The sequence below is a fragment of the Chroicocephalus ridibundus genome, chromosome 2 (assembly GCF_963924245.1).
Source record: "Chroicocephalus ridibundus chromosome 2, bChrRid1.1, whole genome shotgun sequence".
In the NCBI taxonomy this organism is placed as follows: Eukaryota; Metazoa; Chordata; class Aves; order Charadriiformes; family Laridae; genus Chroicocephalus; species Chroicocephalus ridibundus.
Genome location: NC_086285.1, coordinates 126,072,350 through 126,079,465, shown reverse-complemented (window position 1 = coordinate 126,079,465; position 7,116 = coordinate 126,072,350).

Below are 7,116 nucleotides of genomic sequence, written 5' to 3'. Positions count from 1 at the left end.
CTGATTGTTTCTACATGATGAGTGAATAGCTGATCTCAGGACACTTGATGTACCTGGGGAAATGAATGATGCTCACACAATTGATTGAGTGAGTCTATCTTCCTACTCTGTCCCTCTTTCTTTTGTTTACATGCATACACCTTTCTAAATAAGGTTCTGACCTTAAACAGTCACAAAAGGAGAGTGTTTAAGGTAAAAATTGAACATCCACGCTATTCATCAAGTTAGGAGCAAGTGAACTGTGAAAGAATCAAGCCCTAATGAATTATTTTCATTTCAAATAACCTGTGCTCTTGTTCATGATTTACCATTTGCATATGTATATCTGTGTTTCAAGAGAGTTATTTTATATATATATTATATATATATATACATTATATGCATTGTAATGAAAAATCAATATTCCTAATTTGTAAAAAGGAGCTTTGTAATCATAAATTATTATTTATTTTGTGATTATTTTTTTAGTAAGGAGACCGTCTTCCCTATAATAGTGGGAGGAAAACATGAGATCTTAGTAATTTTTCTGTGGTATGGAAATATTAGGCTTGAAAAGTGATGTAAGAATATGTTATAAAGATTTATTTCTTTCATGGAACATTAACAGACAAATTAGTCAAGATGCAGCAGAGAAGAGTCTTGGAGGTTTTCTTGTCAAATTAGGCAGCTTATCACACTTCATTGAACAACAAAGGAAATCTGGCCAAGATTTTTTTTATAGCTGAGAAAGTATTTTGAAAAATAATACTATGTTTTTGCTCACAGAATCTGCTTCCAGATGATTAAGTTCTCATTGTTTGTTCAGCGGTTCCCAGACTGGAATGACTAACAGGCAAAATCAATTATTCTCACAGGGACGTGCATGGTGACTTCGGAAACTTGTATATAAGCCTTGTAAAGCACCTCACTTTCTGTGTAACTCCAGACAAATGACTTGCCTTCATTCTTGAGTGGTCGGGCTGCTCTTGTATCTCCAAGAGGCAGCAAGAAGTGGAGGAAGGGGTAAGAGCTGCCTGGTCCAGCCGTTGTAGTGCTGGGAAGGGGGTGGAGCGGCAGGGACAGGCTGTGCTGTCCCATGGGTCCTGGGAGAAGGCAACAAGATGGGGCACACGTGCAGGCAGCCTGGGAACCCGCCATACCTGCTGCACCCAATCTCACCTCTCTTCCCGTCAGGCGGGGTTCCAAAAATTTGGTGTTGCAAAAGTATGGCCACACGCTTATTTGACCTCCTAGTGGTGTTAATTTCCAATCAACTGGTGTAGATATTAGGTTGTCACCTTCTCTGTTCCCTGCTTCTTTTCATCTAGAGGTCTTTTGTGTGGAAACCAGTGTTCTGGTTCAGGGCTTTGGAGTCAGCTTTGGAGAGCAGCAGAGCAAAAGAGCGTTACCACGGAGTTACTGAAGTTTGCAGATTAAGCATCTTTTCTGAAATCTCAGACTTTTGCAGTGTTGAGGTACCAGATTAACTAGAGAGTGGAGGGCTGTTTCAGTCTCACCTCTCTCTCCACTGTAAGTTTAACTGTCCTTAACATTTAAATACTCTACAGCTGCCACTAGACAACCCCTATAGTTAATTTTGTGTGCTTTTCAAGGAAGATTGCAAAAGAACAACTAGGTGTAAAAAATAACTAGAAACCTTATTGAAAACCTTATCGAAAACTTTCTGTTCCTGGGGATTTAACTCATTCTGCACTTTTGTGTATTAGAATTGCACCACAAGGAATAATAGTGGGTTTGTTTTAGTTTTTTTTAAAGTTGGGGGAAAATCCCAGCGAAATCCATGTGTCTCAAATGTCCTTCACTTTCCTCAATGCTAAGTGTCTTCTACACATTGAAAGCACCTTTGTTCAAATAAGAAAACTATTGCCTAGGTTTGACATTACCCTCTAAAAACCAAGGTGGCTACAAGGTATTCCCTTTGCCTTCAGCTACAGTTCCATAGTTCATTGTTTCTTATTGTCCAAGACAACATTATAACAGATTTTTTATTTAATGATGGTCATGGTTTCCTCCTAACCTCATGGAAGCAAATAAGCACTGAAAGAGAGGCAGTTTACATAACTAATTTCCATGACAGAGACAGCCTAGAAAGGGAAAGAAAATATAATTAGTGTAATGTAAAAGTAGGATTATCTCACTTATGGTGCCGAGAATGTGTGGTTGGTTGGGTGCATAAGAAATAACCTTTCTTCTCATGCAGGTGCATGTGCATGTGCGTGTGAAAAACTGTTCAGTGCCTCACTGCAAGCACATTCAGAATGTGTTAAATCAAAGAGGAAACAAATATTCAGCATTGTGTTTTCTAGCTACATGGATACATAAAATATTAAAGGAAGATTATGCATCATTATTCAAATGCAAAAATTACGTTCTGCCACTGTTTGTGAATAGAAAGCGATAATTCTTCAGGTAGTTACTGCTCTCATTTGAGGTGATTAATGCTCAGAGATGCTATCTCGTTTTGTATTGGACTTAAACATTTTTTAATTCAGTGTCTGGCAAAGTAGCTACCTTAAGCTGCCACTCACTGTCTTACATAGAAAAACTGCACACAGAATAAAATATGCTCCTTTCCATGTTTTTCTGTGCTGATATCAGATGGGACCAAAAGAGAAAGTTTCATGCACTGTGAGAATAGTATTGTTGCATTGTTTCCAGCTAACTAAGAGAACAACTTGTGATCTGTGTTGCACATGGTCACAGAACTAAGACAAGTATGTGACAGTTAAAGTGTTTCAGGGAAAATATATGACTCTGAGAAAATACATGTCCTAGGAGAAAAATGATGTCACACAAATATCACCATTTGTTATCTCCCTTATAGTCAGTAATAGTAATTTTTTAATAGGAAGTCTAAAGATGTAGTTTTTTCAGACATTTTCATTTAGATTCCATATTTTGCCCAGCTAAGGCAAAGAGGCTCAACTAATTTTTTTCAGGCCAGAGTAGCACTTTCAATTTTTCAACTGCAGCATTCAACAGGAATTTATGTCCCAAGGGGCAAAGCAAGGACTCTCAAAAATATGCATGCAACAGTGTATACAGTTTCTAGTAGGCCTCAGATGTCTTATCTCATTTGTGGCTTTAAACATCTCCACACATCCATATTGCACTTTATTTTAAGGATAGGCTCTGGTAATAAATTCAAGGAAAGACAGGGATCAGAATTTTTTTGAAAAGAATCTTAGACTTGAAAAACACAGATGTCAGTCAAGTGATGCTCTTTTTCTGCAGAGGAAGAAGCAACCCTGGAGCTGTTGTCCAATGTCCAAACCATTTTACAGGTTCGACAAGCATGTCCATTAAAAGCAGCTGTCTCTCAGGAATCAGAACCTTCCCTGAAAATTCAGACCTCCTTAGTTCTGTCAAGGTATGGTCAATGTAAGCAGACCATTGCTGAAATGATGCACTTGCTCGTTAAAACATGTTTGATAATCAGACTTCGTATTAAAATGTTGAAATGTAATTTTTTCTGCTTGCAGCTGTTGTGTAATCAGCTAGGAGACTTCTACATAAGTTAGTTTTCAGCTAGATGAAGTGCAGAAATTGGCGTCCTCTTAAGCGGCCTTGACCGTATGGTAGGAATGGCAGTAACACATTTTCAGGGGTTATGAACTGGTGAAACAATAGAAGGAAAAGAAGGAAGTAGAGCAAAGCCGATTTACCTCACAGAATGATGAACAGTGCTCAAAAAACCAAAAGGTGAAAGTAAGATAGAGTTAATTTTTCCTTTCTATACTCTTTTTTTTTGTGAAAGATTGCAGAAAACTGCTCTCTGATAAGGTTTAGTTCCTCATTATGCACACTAATAAAAGGCTCAATGGACACAGAAATGACCATCAATGAGAACATCCTTCTTTCCCCTGTCCCACCTCCTCACAGAAATGTTATATTTTTGAATTGCCAGATTTCCAGCTTTGAATACTTGTGATGCTGCCTAAAAGACAGAGCTCTAAGGTGAAGGCCATGCGGTAATGGGATGGCACAACACGTGTAAAAATCTGTTTGAAATGTATGAAATGGCGAGACCAGCAGATGACAGAGAAATGATGCTCAGCTGCTGAGAAACTCCAAGCTTAGTGAACGAGCAATATCTCAAGATGTCGAGAAATTCAGAGGAAAATTTAAAGGGAAAATGTTGTCCTGTGAAAGACAAAGGGAAAATTCTCACTGATTTGAGCCAGCGTTTCTCTTGATGCTGGTAAATGAATGTAGTCCTTGAAAAGAAGACAGTCAGGGGTGATTGTGCTGGGATTTTTTTTTTTGATAGCTTATAAATTCTTAATCAAACATAACCCTTGTAAATCTGGTCATTTTATTTCAGTGACGTATTTTTTTCAGAAAAATGTGGATTCAGCAGAAGTGATTGAATTTGTGAAAACTTACCTAATTAGTCAAATAAAGAAATTAATTTTTCCTGGGTAATACCAAAGTGCTTCATTTTTAACTATATCTTGCAGGTGTATAGTACAATATAGTGAGTACATCTATTAATTGCTAGAGTGATAGACTGAAAGGAGGTGTTTCAACTGGCTCAATCAAAGTATTTTTGTGTCTTTTGTTTCTTGAAAAATCCTGGAAGTTTGACTTCTTGTCTTGATTCAGAACCAAAGGGAAAGTTTCAGAATTTCTCACAGAACAGGGAATTTGCTCGTTAAATATAGTCTTTGCATTACCTCCACCCCTCAAGAATAGGATCCGGCCGCCACATCTGTGAGTGCGACCACCAGCAGAAGAACATGGGAGAACGTGGGGAGGAGAAGACCTCCCTGAGTAGATAGTACCCTGCCTGTCTGGGTATAAAAACGATGCAGCAGTGGATGTGTATAATGCTGCCCAAAAAGCAGAGTTTATCACAGCAGCATCACAGCTCAGTCAAGCCAATAAATGTGCAGGATGCGACTTTGCTCTATGTGAATTTTTCAGCTTGGTCTTCCATTAGCTAAGTTCAGGTTCCTAAGGAAGGGAGCTGGGTGGGCCACCCTACACACACATGAAAATGGACTTTGAGGGGATAAAGGTGATGTGTTACCACAGCAGCAGAATAAATTGAAAACAAGTTGAAAACTCATAAATTAAAGTACTTTTTTTACATATAGCATGTATTGCTAGCACATGAAATTAAAGGCCATGGCTCAGTCACAGTCCAAAAGAATTATGTATGTAGTTGAATCAGAAAGTTAGGAGCATGAAAACCTTCAAGTTTTCAAATACCATTTCAGGCATTAAACCAACACTAACCTTGCCAGGAGTATAACACAAATTCCAGGTATTTAGGACATGTAAGAGATATTATTAACATAAGGAAAGTTGGTGTCCAGCTTTGTTGCAAGCCCCTGCTCAGCGCAGCAGGACATTTTAGTAGATACTGCTCTGGAAAGGATATACAGGAATTTTAGGCTGAACTACAATGTAAAAAGGAAAGGGAAACGAGTTGTAAGAAGCAGCTTTTCCTAAGGGCTGAGAAACCACAATTTTAAAATGGAATCTAAAATGAGAGCTATTGCTCAGGAAAGGAATAGCTGATGATGTACTTTGGTGTGTGTGCCAAGGCATTCTGTATCTGCTGGACAATAAAGAAGTGCTCTTTTAGGAAGCTAAAAAAAGAAAAGATGGACATTTTCATAAAGTAAATTCTGGGGAATAAAGAAGCACAGCAATGTTTGACCAACCAGCTAATTTTAACAGCTAATAATTTCTTCCTTATACGTTTATATTCCGTGCTACATTTTGATCTATATACTACTTTTAAAACCTTGTTACCCTAGTGCCAATACTGTATTATGTGTAAAATGATCTAATTGCAAAAAATAAAAGAGGTGAAAACCATGTTTCCCCTTTAGTATCTGCAATAGTGCTTTGCATGTGTGATGTGGGGATAATTGACAAAATAATCTTGTTTTCAAAAGGCACACGTTTTGTCCACATCTTCAAAATCAATATAAATATTTGTCACAAATTACTCAAGTGGCTGATTATAGCATAACTGGGAAAATAAACAGTTTCCCCTCTCCTGCTGCGTTCGTACCACGCGCAAACAGCAGGATATGTTGCTCAGCATTACTTGATACCATATTTGATGAAAGTATCTCAAGAGGTGAAGCTTTTTAACTGTGATTGCAAGTAAAATGCTAAGGCTGAAACTTTCTCATAAAGCATGTAGTTAGATATGACTACATCAAGGAGGTAAGAGATCAAGATTTTTTTGTCTGTATGATTTATCACGTTTTCAGCGCTAATTAGAAATTATGGGAACCTTGCCCCCTGTGCCTCCTAAATGGGAATCTGATGGCTTTGAGCATGTCCCTGCGTTAGCTCAAGACTGAGAGGCAACTGATAATTAGAAAGCACCAGTTTCAGAGTCTCCTGCTCACATTAACATTTGGGGTCTGAGTTTCCTTGCTTTGCTAGCAAGGAAGCAAATAAATATTCTCCTCTTCTGAAGGGAAGTGAAAAATTCTGAGGGATATAAAATTGAAGAGAAACTATTAACAAAGGAAAACTTTCAATGTGGCTTTGAGGAATAATGGTAGAGATGGGATGGCACTCCAAAGTGCTATTTATATCTCATTTAAAAAGATTTTAATAGAAGAATGATTTTATATTTTGATCTGAAATGACAATTGTTTAATTTGCATTTTCTCTTATGGCACAGACAAAGAATAATAAACATATTTCCCTTTCAAACAAACTCACAATTGAAGAAAATGATATTTGAAAAATAATAGCTTTTCAGAAAAAACCTGAAAGAATTGTATGTATTTTCTGAAAGACGGAAGTTTATATTTCCTCCTATCACTTCAGCAAAAAAGCAACCTATATTTCTTCAAATAATTTGAAATACATTTGAAAAGGTTTGAAAACACAAACAATTTAGAGGACCACAGTGTATGCAGATAAAGTAGAAAAGGTGGGTACTCAAATACCAAAGACCTGCTATAGTGGGAAAAAGGTGCAAGGTAAAAAGGGAGTTTGGAAACTTCTGTGAAATACTGCAAATTTCTTGGTAGAGGCCATCAAGTCTTGGAAGAAGACGTGTCTCAGAAGAAGACTACTTATTACTGCTGAGGTGTTTTGTTCCAGACTGTCTCCTGTCAAAGCAAATACTTAAGCGGT